Source organism: Coffea arabica, chromosome 4e (genome assembly GCF_036785885.1).
Source record: "Coffea arabica cultivar ET-39 chromosome 4e, Coffea Arabica ET-39 HiFi, whole genome shotgun sequence".
Taxonomy (NCBI): Eukaryota; Viridiplantae; Streptophyta; class Magnoliopsida; order Gentianales; family Rubiaceae; genus Coffea; species Coffea arabica.
Window position 1 is genome coordinate 12,164,129 of NC_092317.1, and position 16,716 is coordinate 12,180,844.

The following is a 16,716-nucleotide window of genomic DNA, read 5'->3' on the forward strand; positions in this document are numbered from 1 at the left end:
AGTCTAAGAAAAGAAATATGTAGTATTAAATAGTATCCCGGGGAGTCCCTATATGATTATTGGGAAAGGTTCAATAAGTTGTGCACTAGATGCCCACAGCATCAAATTAGTGAATAACTATTGATCCAATACTTTTATGAGGGACTACAGACGTCCGACAGGAGTATCATTGATGCAGCAAGTGGGGGAGCATTAGCAAACAAAACACCAAGGGAAGCATGGTTACTCATTGAGTCGATGGCAGAAAATTCTCAACAGTTTGGCTTCCGTGAGAGTAACCCTACCCGTAGAGTTAATGAGGTGGAGACGACATCTATTCAGCAACAGTTGTCGGAGCTAACATCCGTTGTTCGACAATTAGCTATGGGAAATGTGCCCCAAGTAAAGGCCTGTGGAATCTGCACAAATATGGGCCACCCTACTAACTCATGTCCTCTGTTGCAAGAGAATGGGGCTGAACAAGTGAACATGGCTGGAGGCGTGCCCGCGCCTCGTAGACAGTACGATCCATACTCCAACACATACAATCCGGGTTGGCGAGACCACCCCAATTTCAGTTATGGTAATAAGCCACATAATTCATTTTCTGATCGTCCACCAGGATTCCAGCAACCGTGGCAACAAAAGTCTCAACCCTCGTCCTCCAATTCAGGAAGCTCTTTGGAGGAAATTGTCAAGAGTTTGGCCACGACTACCACTCAGCTCGTCACGACCACCACTCAGCTCCAGCAGGAGACTAGAACCTTGGTCGCGAGCACTACTCAGTTCCAACATGATACCAAGGCGGGCATGAAGGACATGGAAACTCGCATGAGTCAAATGGCAACTGCCATTAATCGCCTGGAGTCCCACGTCTATGGGAAATTGCCATCGCAACCTGAGGCAAACCCCAGAAATGTAAGCGCCATGACATTAAGGAGTGGCAAGGAAGTAGAGGGGTCAAAGGTCACGAACTTGAAGAGCAAAAGTGAAGACGAGATCGAGAAGAAGATAGAGGAAGAAGGACACATTCGCGAAGAGCCTAAGGTAACATCTATTCCTTCGATCCCTATTAAATCTAATATAGCTCCTTTTCCTTGCAGGTTGGAAAAGACAAAGAGGGCAGAAAAGGAAAAAGAAATCCTGGATGTCTTCCGCAAAATTCAAGTAAACATCCCCCTATTGGACGCGATCAAGCAGGTACCCAAGTACGCAAAATTCTTGAAAGACTTGTGCGTTAACAAAAGAAAGTTAAGGGGTGATGAAAGAGTGATGGTAGGAGAGAATGTATCAGTTGTACTTCAAAGGAAACTCCCACCCAAATGCGGAGATCCAAGTATGTTTGCTATCCCCTGTAAGATTGGTCATTCTAGTATCAAAAATGCCATGATAGATTTAGGGGCTTCTATTAATGTGATGCCTAAGTCAATCTATGATTCCCTAAATTTAGGACCTTTAAAAGAAACGGGGATAATAATTCAATTGGCTGATTGTACATGTGCTTATCCGGATGGGATAGTTGAGGATGTTTTAGTACAAGTAGATGGATTAATTTTTCCTACTGATTTTTATGTGCTTTACATGGATGATAGAAGTGCCCCAAATCCATCACCCATTATATTAGGAAGACCATTTTTGAGTACTGCCCAGACTAAAATTGATGTTAGTAAGGGTACTCTCACAATGGAATTTGATGGAGAAATAGTCCACTTTAATATTTTTGATACAATGAAACATCCTGTTAACTCTTATTCTGTGTTTGCTATGTATACCACTAATCCCTCTGTGCAAGAATTTTCTAAGTTTGCTTATAGGGGTAAATCCAAGGTTGCTGCGAACAAGTCCTATAGGATAAAAGCAATTCATGAGGTAAAAATGGAGAGAAAATTTAGGAAAAAAGTTGCACTCAATGGCCATGTAGATCCTGGAGGAGGGCCACCAATTACAAGGAAAATTCAATTACATCCAGACTAAAGAGTGGTGCTATGTCTAGCCAAAGACATTAAAGGAAGGCGCTGCTTGGGAGGCAACCCAAGGCTTCTTTTGTTTTAATTTTCTTATATTTTTGAAGTTTTTGTTAAGTGTTAGTGTCATTTAGTGATTTGTTGCTTTTGTAGCAGGGAACTGGTAGCTAGACATGTCCACTCTAGTTGGTCATGCCTAAGGAATGAAGCTTTAGAATTGATGGTCAGAAGACTATAGCTTCCAAGGCGTGCCCATGCCTTCTAGCTTTTGCGCCAACGAAAGTCAAATATTGACCAGGACCCTCTCTAATCTCACTTTCTACTTTCTCTTTTCTTGTCTTGTATGGTCCTGTTAATTTTCATTGTTTCAGCTTCCCCTTTTTCAATTTTCTTTGTTTTGTCTTAGTCCAAGATTTCCCCCTTGTCCATCGCCGCGAGAAACTCTCTCTCTCCTCCTCGCGCCATCCATCGCACGTCGCTGCCTTCCCCACCGTCACTATCTCTCTCATCAGACAGCTTTCTTTGCTCACATTGGATTCCAGCCACCTCACCCTCCTCCGCCTTAGTGTCTCACTGCACCCTCTCGGTGGTCAGGGAAGTTTCTCTCCTTTTCTCCTTATACTTCATTCATCTTTTCTACATTGAGGACAATGTAGGTATTAGGTGTGGGGGGATGATTTCCATTATTATCTCCTTTTGCTTTGTTTTTAAAACCAAAAAAAAAAAGAGAAACACAAAAAAAAAATTGAAAAAAAAGAGGAGGAAAATGAAGAAAAAAAAAAAAGAAAGGAAAAAAGTGTAGTTAGTTGAGTTCTTTGCTATGACGAATAACTCAATCAAGGTGCATGGGTATGCTATGACGAATAACTCAATCAAGGTGCATGGGTATGTGGTTAGATATACTAGCTATGCATTTCATTTTGCCTTGGCAATGTCGTTGAATGTTGAATATGTTGGAATTGACCCATTTTTGAAACTTTTGGGAGCTTTTGAGCCTTATATGAGCACATTATTCTTGTTTGCTCTATTTTTTTTTTGTTTGATTGAGTGGGTATCACACATGGTATTGGCATTCTAGAACTTACTAGTTTATACATGTCGAGGCCACATTTTTGTTGAATTGGATGCATTTGAAATGATAAGGGCATTTAGAATTTAACCCTCTTCAGCTATCTAAAAAATCAAGCCCTCATCTTATCTCCCAATAGTGAACCAATTTGAGCTTTTGTCATTCGTTTCTGGTTGATATCCGTGTTTGTTAACCCAAGACCTCTTTAAACTTTCTTGTTTACCCCTGTGTTGTCAAGGGATGCCTGAATTCCATCATTTGTGCAAAGCAAACAGAAATAGGGTTGCAAGTGCTGTTAGATTAGGAGCTATATGATGCTATCCTTGTGTAAAGGAGGGGAAATTGGAAAAAGGCCACTGACCAGAGGACTTTGGCTTACAGGGCGTGCCCACGCCTTACAGGACTTTCTCCTGAAAAAAAAAAAAATCCTGAAGAGACCTCGTGACCAGAGGACTATGGGCTACAAGGCGTGCCCAAGCCTTGCGAGCAGTATTCGAAAAAAAAAAAAAAAAAGAGAGAAAGAGAAAAAAATTATGGGCACTTGCACAATGGGTACAGCAAATGAAAACTGCCTTGTTTGTGAAACCCCTCCGGTAAAGCACTGTGGTTATTGGTGAGTATCGGACATTCTCTTGACACACTACACCCTATTTTTACCTTCTTATCCCGGCTTTTACCTAAACCCCATTACAACCTTATGAAGTCCCTTTGATTTGTGTATTTAGTTCACTTTTGAGTGGTGGAGATATGATAAATGTGCAAGCCTATGGTAATGCCATTCTGTGATGTTGATTTGAGCGTTCCTAGTATTCATATATTTTCTTTGAATTACAACCTGTCCGGTGTGTTCTCATTATGGCGACACTGTCAGGGATCAAAGGTGCTTGTGTTAGTATAGCTTATTGTATGACCTTTGCTCTTTCGGTTGCACTTCTGAGCTCCGAAATGCTTGAGGGCAAGCATTGTCTAGGTGTGGGGGGATTTGATAGAGCAGTTATTTGGCACATTTTGCATTGTCATCTTGTTCTAATTTTGGCTATTCATGGTGCTAAGAAAGGGAATTTCACTCATATTTGATATTTGTATGAATTGTAGGTGGTTAGCATTAAAAATGATATCTTGAGGTGAATTTCCAGAAGACTTCTTGTTTCAGGGCGTGGCCACGCCTTAAAAGGTAGACATTACCGAAAGCCGGACTCCGGTCCACGTGAACCGCGAGAAGCATGGGATAAAAACTCCAAAAAGGCTAGCTTTGCTTTTGTTTTCAATCAATTGGGTCACGTTTGAGAAGCTCCTGACGGCGGCTATATAAAGAATAAAAAGGAAGACCTTAGCTTTAGTTTTTCTTTGGCCCTATTTGCCAGACGCTTTTCTTTTCCCTTTTTAGCTTTTTGTCTTCTTCTTCAGCAGGAATTACAGAGACGAATATAGATTAGCTTTGCTTTTCCTTTCGAGAGGGTCAGGCAATTGCAGGCTTTTGTAACTTTTCGGTTGTGACACCTTGACTCCTTAGCTTTTGTTTTGACTCTGCACAATTTACGTTAGCTTTTGTTCGTACACTTGCGGCTCCGAAACAAAGACGAAGGCAAGGCCTTCTCTGTTATTACTGCAAATAATTCCCATTCCCCAATTCTTCGGCGAATAATTGAATGACTTCAATTAAATCACGCGGGATTGACACGATGAGGAGCGGCTAATTTTCTCCTCTACCCAAAGGTTGACGCGAGGGCGCGGTCCATAATATCTGTGAGATCTAATCGAATCTTCATTATTTCTTCCAATTTATTGCTATTCGTGCGTTTCCTGAATTAATTGTTCATGGGTATTTTATTAATTGAATATCAACGGCCGGGTATTTGATTTAATTTAATAGTCTACTGCCACGTTAATTAAATAGAATCCGTAATTGTTCATTTAGTTAACACCTCGTGGCAACCACCATAATTGGTTTTATGATGGGGAAACGCAAGATCTAGCTTAAATAAACCCTCTTAGCGTGTTTATTGGTTAGGGTTGGGTTCTTCTAGCTTTAATGCAATTGGGTAATTAAATTCCTACGGTCGTACCTAGGGTTGTTATCTGGTTAGGGAAGCAGTCAATGGTCGTACCTTGACTGTCGAAAAGGTAAGGAAGAATTGGTTGTCAGAGTTTATTGATAACTATAACCAACCTAGTGATGAATGGGTGAAATATCTTTGCATCGATGATCATTTAATTGGACCGTGCCTGAGCAGTTGATCCTTTGGGTGGAATCTTATTAATTGCTATCTTTAGTGAATTGTGCTTTGTGAGTTGGTTTTGAATTTAGTTCGCTTTATTTTTATTTTATTTGTTTGCCTCCTATTGAAAATCCCCCAATTCCGTTCTACTAATTTGGAAAGAAATAATTTCCTACCCGCTCCCTGTGGAATCGACCCTACTTGCCATTGTACACAAAAGTAATATTCTTATAGACTAATCTGGTATATCGGATCAAGCAAACTCTTCGGGAACAGGGTGAATCAAGTAATCCATTGCACATCTAGGGTCCCTGCTCCAGTACTTGGATTTATTCTATAATTATTTGTGGTGGTAATTAGGACTTTTTTGTAATTATTATTGCACAGGTTCGGCACCTGTCACAAATTCACCTACGTTCATGGGTAAATAGATAGTAGATTTACTATAATAGAAAGAGAGTACAAAGGAAAGAATACAAAATCCTAGGAAATAATTTCTAGATCTAAAAAGGCACCTGAAACTGAAAATATAAAAAAATTATATATATATACATATATATATATATATGTAAAAGAGATCCCAAATTTGGCTTAGTTAGATGCATTCGAGCATACATTCCCAAATAAAAAAAGAGATCCCAAATTTGGCTTAGTTAGATGCATTCGAGCATACATTCCCAGATAAAAAAATTATATATATATATATATATATATATATATATATATTTTGTCTATTAGTTATCTAGGGTGAGGTACGGTTGGTTGAGATTTCATGCACTTGTATACGATACATTAATTTGATGTACCTTTGTTGTACACTTAAATTTTATTCAAGTGCATCATTTTATTATACAAATAAACCAGGTTTCTACACATACACCAACTTCTGAAAAAAAATTACAATAACTATACATAACCACATTAAACCCATCCCAATCCCAAATTAATTCTCTTTCAGCTTCACACCCTTGCATTCCCCACCCTTATGCAACAATTAAAATATATATATAGTTTTTCCTGCTCTTTAACTTTTAATAAACATAAAAAAAATTACAAATCAGGCACCATATATACCATAGGAAAAATATTCAAGCTATATAAGAATACAACACTAGTACAATCTAACAGTAAGAATATCAAATAAAGTCATTAGGAAAAAGGAAATGGAAACTTAAGGAAATGGAAACTTTTGGAAATTGAGATGAAAATGGAGAGTTGGTGAGAAAAAAAGCAAAAAGGAAAGATATGCAGAAAAAGAAAATTGAAAAAAGTTTTTTTTTTTTTTTATAAAAGGGAAAACAAAAAATGAAGGAAAATGAACTTATACCCCTTCAAAAGTTAAAACTCTACATCTTTCTTCTTTTTGGGTAAAACTCAAACAAGGAAAAGAAAAAAAATAAGCATTATTCACCTTAAGCTAATTCTAGTAAAATAAGGAAAGTTTGCCTTTTTTTTTTGTCGACGTGATAATTTTTATTTTACATTTTCTCCTACTCTACACTAGGGGAAAAGCCTCAAAAAAGGTCAAGAGATTTAATTTCTTGACTTATACTCAACGAGAGTTTTAAAATCAATACATTAAAAATCATGAATCATGATCCTTATGGTAATTACGTGGTGATTTGTTCTTTTTTTTTTGGGAGAAGATCCACAATTTCATTCATAAGATCTACACAAATGAACGATACACCAAATATATCATAGAGATAACAAATTTGAAGAATTTACATATATACAAGTCTGAGAGTTCAATTAACAATATCATATTATGAATCTCCAACCTATTCAAATGATATCAATTCCTTTAAGCCCAAGGAATATATATGCATGTCTTCGCCTGTCAGATTTGCTATTTAACTACTTCAAATTCATTTGTTAAGGTGACATTTGATAAAATGCGTTTTAAAAATTTCAAATTTGACGAATAGATTTAAAAAAGCTAAGATTTGACGAAAAAAATAAACTAAAAGAAAATTCTTGCTAGAAACTCTAGGAGAAAAAAATTCAATAGAAAAACTCTATGGGAGAAAAAATATCTAACTAGGAAATCCTAAGAGAAAATGCTCAAAATTTTTATTTGGTTCTTTCCCTATTTATCAACTTCATTTTGTTTATACTGTTCCAAATTCACCTCTTTAATTTTATGAACTCCTACCTTATTTTCAAAAACAATAATGAATTTTAGAAAAAGGCAAAATGTTGTAGCTTGTCTTAGTTTTTGTGATTAGGGAATCTTTTAGTAGTTTACTAAGTTAACACGTGACTTGGAACCGGCAGCCATGGTATTCGCATTGAAGATTTGGAGATAATTATATCGGAAACAATGTAAAGTTTTTATCAATCACAAAAGTTTTTAGATATTTGTTACAGAAAAAAAAGACTTAAATATATATGAAAGAATGCAGATAGTTAGAATTATTTAAAGGCAGTAATTTGACCATTGTGCACTATCCTGGAAATGCTGATTAAGTAGCTGAGGCATCATGTAGTAAGGTCAATTCCAGTATGTCTTCTTATTGAGTAAGCAAAAGGATATCTTGGGAGATGAAGAGAGGTTGGAGGTAGAAGTTGTTTGGTAGGCAAATGGAGCAGTGACAGCTGTCCTGATTGCACAACACTCCTTACTTAAACGAATTAAAGTCAAGTAAGTGATGGTACTTTAATAAAAGTCAAGGAAAAAACTAGTTAAGGGTTACAATGTGTGGCCGATTGTGCATACATAATGATCCGTAATTGATAAATGGCCTGCTAAAGTGAGCTCATAATTCTAAGTTTTATATACATCTAGGTAATACAATATTTATAGGATCGAAAAGAACATCTTTGATGAAATGGTATGAAGTGTGAAGTAGTGAAATTTGCAGCCAATTGAGCGACTACTGTTGCAATTTTTAAAATCTCATAATTTTCTTCAATACATTATAATGCCATAACTGCATATAGTCAGCAAAATTTCACTTGAAATCTTCACAAGAATAAATTAGAGTAGAACCCAAAAATTTTCGTATGAATTTAGCACAATAATTGCAACAAAGATTCAATATCGAACCAAAGTTAAAACCTACATATTATTAAACAAAATATCGGACCTAGAAGTTTCAATAAAACACCCAAAATATTTACTTTTTCTTGATAATAGTAGTATTTTCTTACCTAGGCTAACTCAAAATATTTTATAAAAAAGTAGAAAAAAGTTGAGTTTCAACAAGGTGAATTTGTGCATCTTCAAGTGTCTCCCATGAAAATAGTACTTAGATTTGGAAAGAAACGGAAGTTAAATCTATGTTACACGGCTTTAGAAATCTTAAAACGAGTTAAAGATTTGACATATCTACTGGCCTTCCCTCCAAAATTGTCAAGAGTATATAATATATTATGAGTAAATTTTATATGCACTGACAGTGTAGGAAAGATTAATCCATTTTATACGTCTTTGTTAAGGAGGTATGCGCCCGACCCTCCCCCACATATTAGAATAGGGCAAAAACTTTCACCCCCCATTAAACTATTACTCGTATCGACTTTTGACTATCAAACAATTTTTTGTCATAAATTGGCTACTAAACTAACTAATCATCACAATCATGGCCATTTTGTGGATTTTGGCTCTTAATCTACAAAATAATCAGAATATCCAAGGGTATTTTTATCCACCATTAACTCGAAACTCTAGTACCAAATACATTAGATCCTATTTTTTGTAGTTCTTCAAAATCAGCGTGTGTGGTATTTTCACCAACTCCAGAATTCATCCAATATAATTAACACCTAGTGATGGACAAAAATACACCTAAGCATTTTGATTATTTTGTAGAGTAAGAGTCAGGATCTACGAATGGCCACAATTGTACTGATTAATTAGTTTAGTGGTCAATTCATAACTAAAAATTATTTGATGATCAAAAGTCGACATGAACAATAGTTTAAAGAGTGTCGAGATTTTTTGTCCTATTAGAATATGAACCATGCAACCATAGGAGAATTTGGCACATGAGGATATTTCTCATGAAATTACAAATCACAGAAGTCAAATTCTCCATTGATGAGTTATGCCATATGTGAGAGTTTGATCTTCTAATCTTCCATCTCAAGAAGTAACTTGGGAATGGAGTAAAATATGAGAAATAAGAATCCTCGTCTCTTTCAAGCGAGGTTTTAAAATTCAGACTATTCATTGAATCAAAAATTGACTACATCAAGGATTACTAGTCTAACCGTTGAACTAACTGTGATAGACTTGTTATGCTATAAATTTTCATTAATAAAAAATTTCACAAAAATAATTAAGTTAATTATAATGAGGAACTTATTCAAGAAGACTTCCAAAATTTAGTCTTTAAGAAGACGAGATTTGTGAAGTGGTGACTTCTTATTAGAGATATACACTAGAATGATTTAGGTAACAAAATAAAAATCGATTAAAGATGTTTATAAATTTATAATATTTATTGCACTGTTCAAGATTATAACTTTATTTTTCTTAATGTGTAAAACATAGAAGAATTGAAGGGCAAGTACGAAACTGAAGACAAATCATAAATGCAAGGATAACAAAACCATTTAAAAAAAAAAAAAAAATTTTCCACTGCACTTGCTAAGCGAAGAAATCAAACGGGTAAACAGGTAAAAGGCCTAATTCGTGTGGTAGACCAAATAAAAAATCCTTTTAGTACTATTGGAAACCCATTCTGGGCCCAAGGGTCCATAAGCTGACAGCCTGATTTTTTTGGGCTCACTAGAGAAAGAGATTTTTAGGTAAAAGGGTTTTTTAGCTCTTGACTAGAAAAGGGCTCGAGCAACTGGTTTTCTAGTCGAATTGCCTAGGTTGGATTTGGTTTTCAAAACATTCAATTCAAGAGTTTATGCTTTAGAGACTAAAATAGGACAAGTTTTACTTAAAGTGGAATAGATTTTATAGTTTATGTACTAAAATGTTCAAGAATCAAAACGAGAATTTAGGTACAATTAAAGGGTGCAAAGTGAAATTGACCTTCAGTTTAGGTCTAGCACTTTCTTCGATATATTAGTATTGAAGATTTAGTCAATGGACATACACAAGAAATTGAATGGATTTCAAAGTATTAATGCCAAGAAAACTTTGGAATTTGACCAAATCCGAGCTAAGAGTTAGCTTTGCTCAACCTTGGATAATTTGATAATAAATTGGCGTAGAGAAATCAAAATTGACTGTTATTAACGGCATTTGACACTAGAAAATTTATGCTTCCTATCAATACTAGAAAATCGAAGTTGACTGAAGATCCAACTCTGTACAGCAGTATTGGAAATATCTTGAATGCTGACTTTTTGAGCCAATATAGGCCAACTTATGGCTCGAAATAACAACATTGTTTTCTACAGATTATTATTGTTATTATTATTTTCAGTCTAATTTCGAGCGGCACCATTTTTATAGTTTTTCGACATGTATAGCTTTAGTTTATTCAGGCGCTGCTAATGCTGGAAATCATAAACAGGCAGCCCTGTTTTTGAGTTTGTTACTCAATGAGATGGTTGTATTCTGAATCGATTCTTAGTCTGCAAGCGGTATCTTACAAATTGATTTGATTGTTATAGGTGAAGATTGACTCCTTTAATATCTCTATGGTTTTAACTTTGGCGAATGAATTTCTAAAATATTTGTCTACTGAAATGTTAATAACTGGTACATTAGCTTTATCTATTCATTACCTTTTTTCACACAGTAATTCACATGTGAGCTGGTTCTGCACGACAGATTTGGCTTCGAATCAATTAAAGTAATTAAAACCAATTAAAGTACTTGTTAGGGTTTAAGAAAAAGATGATTTGGGGTAAAAAATAAAGAAGATTTTTAGTTGATTTCTACGTTTATGACCAACAAGACTCTTTTTTGTTAAAATAAAAATTAAAAAAGTTTAAAAAGATGATTCGGGGTAAAAAATAAAGAAGATTTTTAGTTAATTTCTAATTTTATGACCAACAAGACTCTTTTTTGTTAAAATAAAAATAAAAAAAGTTTTGAGTTATCTGTTTTAATTGGTTTTGAGTAAATTTGTTAATAAATTATTATCGATTTATTTGAATTTGGGTTATCAAAAAGTTAGAGACACGTGACAGCTGTACAAAGAAGGGACAGAGGGGATAGAGACTAATTTGGAGACAGAAGATTCAAAACCCACGAGGCAATCGCCGAACTGAAGTTGCGGGTCCAACCCGCGGATCACTTGTTTTGCCTTGCTCATTGCTATTCTTTTGCTCTCTGCCATCAATCCATGCTTGAATCTAGTTTTGCACTCTTGAATCCATCCACGGATGGTTAAACTAAGCCTAACTTAGGTCCCGTTGGACACCTGAATTTTTTGAAAGTTTGTCTAAAATTTTACTTTAATGCACTGTAGAAGTTTTTGGAAAAAATTTTTAAGTTAAAAAACTTTTTTTTCTTTTTCTTTCTTTCCTTTTTCTTTTCTTTCCTCTTCTCTTCTTCTTCTTCTTCTTCCTTCCCCCTCCCCCTTCCCTCTACCTTCGACGTTGAAGAACCAGCTGCCATTGTCCAAATTTTTTTTTTTTGCTTTTTCTCTTCCCCTCTTCTCCCTCTCCCTCTCTGCTCCCCTCTCCCCCTCTACTCCCCTTCACCCTCCCCTTTTACCTCCCAATGCCAGAGAACTTGCAGCCATGGTTTTTTCTTTTTTTCTTTTTTATTTTTTTTTACTTTTTCTCTTTCCCTCTTCCTCATCTCCCTCTCCACCTCTCCTCCCGTTTCCTACTCTCCTCCCCTTCCCCCTCTCCCTTTGCCCAGTCTGGTCGCGTGACTAGATCGCATTGCGATCTTGTAGCGCGACCAGATCGCAGCTAGGGGAAGGGGGAGGGTAGTGGGGGAGGGGAGGGGGAGGAGAGGGGAGAGGGGGAGGGAGAGAAAAAAAAGGGAAAAAGAAAAGAGAGGGGAGCACCAACAGATCGGTCGAAGGGGGGAGGAGAGGGTAAGAGAGGGGGAAGGGCGGCATCGGAAGCAGCGGCGGAGGTGGTGGCCGGCGATGCAGGTGTAGTGGATCGGGGTCGGGGTCGGGGTCGGGGAGAAAGAAGAAGAAAAGAGGAAGTTTTTTGTGCATTAGATATTTTGAAGTGTGTAGGTTAAAAACTTTGATAAGTTTTTATTGGATTGGGATGGGGGAGGAAGAAGAAGAAAAGGGGAAGGGAATTTTTTTTTTTTTTGTTTTGAATATTTTGAAGTGTGTAGGTAAAAACTTCTAGGTTACTGTAGTTAAAGTTGGTAAAAAACTAGTATAAGACAAACTTGAGTAAAAACTCAAATTCCAAACAGACCCTTAGTTCTTTGTACTTCTTTCCTTGCGTGCATTAGATTTATTCAATTACATTCGTTACGATAATTTGGAATGCACTTCAAATCATCAAGTACCATTCAAACATCTACTCGCTTCACTCTAATTGATGATTAAATTATTAAAACCAATAAAATATGAAGTTTTCACTACATAGTTCTATAAAAATTCAATTTTTCTCACTTTAACTACAAAATGCAAAATCCAACTAAAAACCTAGTTATTTGACTCGAACTTAAATGAAAATACACATAAATAACTACGTAAAAACATGCAAAACAAGCACTAATCACTTTTTTTGATATAAAATCAATTAACATTAGTCAACAGGCAAGAAATACAATGAACAAATACTCAGAATTATTGTTGGTTAAGGAGGCATTTTATAAAGATAAAGCTAGATGTATGTGGCATCAGGCTGGAGATAGAAATATTAGATTCTTTCACAGGAAAGTGAGAGTGCATCAGGCAAGAAATAGAATCACTCCCTTACTAGATGCAAATGGCAGGAGGGTGGATGATTATAAGGTAAAACAAGTTGCAATTCAGTTCTACAAATCTTTGTTCACTGAAGCAAACGTGTTTACAAGTCAGCAGAAAGCTAGAACACAACAATTGATTACAAAAAACTTACACCTGAGCAAGTTGATTACCTACAAAACTCTTTTGTATTGTCTTATCTTGAATTTTCTACCATGTTAATCTTAATATAAGATTTGGCATGAGAGACTAAACAAATTAGAGGAGACGGATTTCTCGAATTATGCCCAATTATCTTCTTTTTTTTTTTTTTTTGTCTTCGATGTAAGTACAGACTCCATCGATGAAGGTCAATTAAGACCGCCACAAATTTGTCAGGAGGCAGGGATTGAACCCCTGACCTCCAGCATCATCTTTAATGGTGATGACCACTGGACCAAATGGCCAGTGGCCACCCAATTATCACTATGTGAAATGTTACCGTTTCATAAATCATCATTCAATTGCTACCTACCCCTATTACTAACTCAACAACTACCCAGCTCTCGAATCATGCCCAACTGCCACTCTGCAAATTAATGTTGCACTGGCAATATATTGAATTTTATTAGGGATAATTTCACAAACCTTCCCCAAGATTTTCAACAATTACATAGAGCACCCCTTAGGTTTTAAAATTACACATACCTCACCTACTTTTACTGTTTAATTATAATATAGATCCAATGAGATAGATTTTCTCACAAAATTTCTAAATTACCCTTTTGTACAAAACTAAGAAAGTAAAATGTAGTATACTCAATTATTTTCATCCACACTTTGCACAAATCAACAAGCTTAATCCCTAAGAACTATCTATGCGTAAGCTCTAAAACCAAGAAATCGTTCAATAGATCCCAAATAGCATATACAGTATCAATATTTGTCATACAAAAAAAAAAACACAGACATAAACCCCATTGACACCTAATTTTATATCCCAAAATTAGATATTAATGCTAAAATACTTTTTTTAAAACAAGCTAATTCGACTTAAACCACCATTACAATCCTTCTGTGGCCCTAAAAATATTAATATCTCAAAAGTAGAGAATAAATTTTGCATCCACAATAAAAGCATAATAAAAATTTCTATTCTATTGAAATAAATTCTTATGTAATTATTGACATTTTATAAAAAAATTTCTTGACCATAAACAAAATATGACAAATTCCACATCTGTAGTTCTTCTTCCTATTTCAATCATCAATTTTATTATTTATTTTTCTACCACTGCGAGCCTCTTCATTTCCTTCTAGTTTGATACATAATTTGTTTCCTCTGTTGATTTTGTAATTTCAATTTGTTAATATCCACAAAACTGAAAATAATAAAAAGATGTTATATTAACTAGAAAAGAGAGAAACGAAAAAGGCAAGAGACAAAAAAATAGATTTCTTTTTGGGTTTTGTAAATTTATTGCCTTAAATTTAAAATTATTTACCAAGTGGAGGGCATTATAGGTATTTTACCATATCAAGGGAGATAAGTGTAATTTTATAAACCGAGGGGAGCCGAGTGAAATTATCAAAAATCTCAAGGGAGGTTTCTAAAAGTATCCCTTTTTATTAAGCTGGCAAATAGGTTACAGCCCATCTTAGGAGTGGCTACGGTTCAGATTTAAATCGAAATCAGATCAGAACTAATGAGACGATTTGTAGAACTGAAATCGAAATCAGATTTTGGAAACCGAAATTAGAACGATAATTGTGGCCAAAGGTTGAGATTTAGATTCATCAAAATTTTGAATCAGAACCAAAATCAAAATCGGCAATTTATGGCCTGTTAAATCATCTACAAAAATATTTGCTACCTAAACATATTTGACCAGTTTATAGTTCAATATCAATAGCCAACATCTAATACTAACAATTCTAATTTTAATCCAAGAACCCATTATCCTATTCCATTAATAAGTCTATACACGATAACTAATCTAAATCTAAGATGAATCTAATTTAATCAACAATGAGATTTTTTTCATAAAATCTGCATAATTTTTTCTTTTTTCTTGCACGTGATAATATAATAAGGTTTTTTGGTTCTTACATTCATTATTGTATTTTCTTACAATCACTTTAAACATAACAAAAAGAACTAGAATCGTAACTAAAATCGTAGATTCAAAAAACGTAATTGTAACTTTCCCTATAAGGATCAATTTGTTTCACCTTTAAGAAGAATCAAAACCGTCAATTTTTAAACAAAAACTGATGATTCTAAAATGGTGGCCATGTCTACGTACCCATGCGTCTCTTATTTTAAACCAGTGGCATTACATTCTTTTAGAAACTAATTTGTGGACCCCGTCTCACGTTACCTTGTTACTCGGTTGTTTTCTGTAGGAATAATTTTAGAAACCTTCATGAGATTTTTGATCATTTCATTGGTCTCCCTTCATATTTTAAAAATTACACTAATCTCTCTTGAGGTTAATTATCTTGTAACACTTAGACCCAATCAATAATAAAAAAGTAATATTAAGAGAGAAAATAATATGATTTTATCATTGCCGCTCATCTTTTAAATTATTTAAATAATTTAATACCAACTCATACATTAAAGAAAAACACTAAAATTTACTGTTTATTATTAGGAATCAAATCATATATAGCATCAAAAAATAGTATACCATTCTATGTTTTTCACTTAATATAAAATCAATTACTCTTTTTAGTTATATGCATGATTAACAACAAATAATCAAAAAATTTGTAATCAAAATATTACAGAGAACAAACTTTAACATCATAAATATTTCGTCAGCATAAGGTTAGTTGTTAAGACTTTATGGTATTAAATATCACTCTTTGTAATACTTTGGCTACATGTTCTCTTGATTATTTCTTATTGATTATGTTTGACAATGAATTTGTAATTGAAAAGAGTAATTTGAATTTTACATTAAGTGGATAGAGTATTATTTGAAATAATTATTGTAATACTTTTTATGATGTGATATATGTGAAATAAAAAGATGAGTTAAAAAATATATTTACGTAAGTGAAATATTATTGAAAAAAATTGATATCCAAACATTTGATATCATATGTGATTTAAGCTCGCCAAATTTTGTGTTGATTTTACTGCAAACGGATTTTATGAGATCTAGGCATTGTGACCAGCGACGCTGCATGCCACAAATTTCGTCAATAATGTGGGGTATTAATGAGGTCAGTTTTGCACTTTGCTCCAAAAAGAAAAAGCAGAGGCAAATGATGGAAAATTGACTTGTTGAGAATGGGGTCTTGCACCATAGTTCTTTTTCCGCCTATATACGTGTCTTGGTTTTGTTCCGTGGAAAATTGATTGTTTCCTGCCCACACCAAGAAAGAGACTATACTATTAGCAGTATCATCACCACCCGCCAATAAATTTCTGCCAACACACAAACGCAGCAATCAAGGTGGTAATTGATAAGAATGCAACTCAAAACTAGGGATATAATCGAATCGAGTCGAGCTATACTCGAGCTCGACTCGATATGCAGGAAGAATTCTCGAGTTCGAGCGAGTAATATTATCGGAGCTCGATGCTTGCTCACAGAACTTGAGTTTGATTCGCATGAACTCGAGTTAATGCAAGCCTTATCGAGTTCGAGTTAGAAATTTTTATTTTCTTGACAATTTTTTAGTAAAAAGACATT

General features: G+C 34.8%; 1 non-coding gene across 1 annotated transcript; it reads right to left on the reverse strand.

Moving 5' to 3' along the window:
* On the reverse strand, window positions 1-107 carry LOC113743123 (small nucleolar RNA R71). Its single transcript, XR_003461008.1, has one exon. It is a non-coding gene; the product is annotated as a small nucleolar RNA R71 (small nucleolar RNA).
* Window positions 108-16,716: the final 16,609 nt, after the last annotated feature.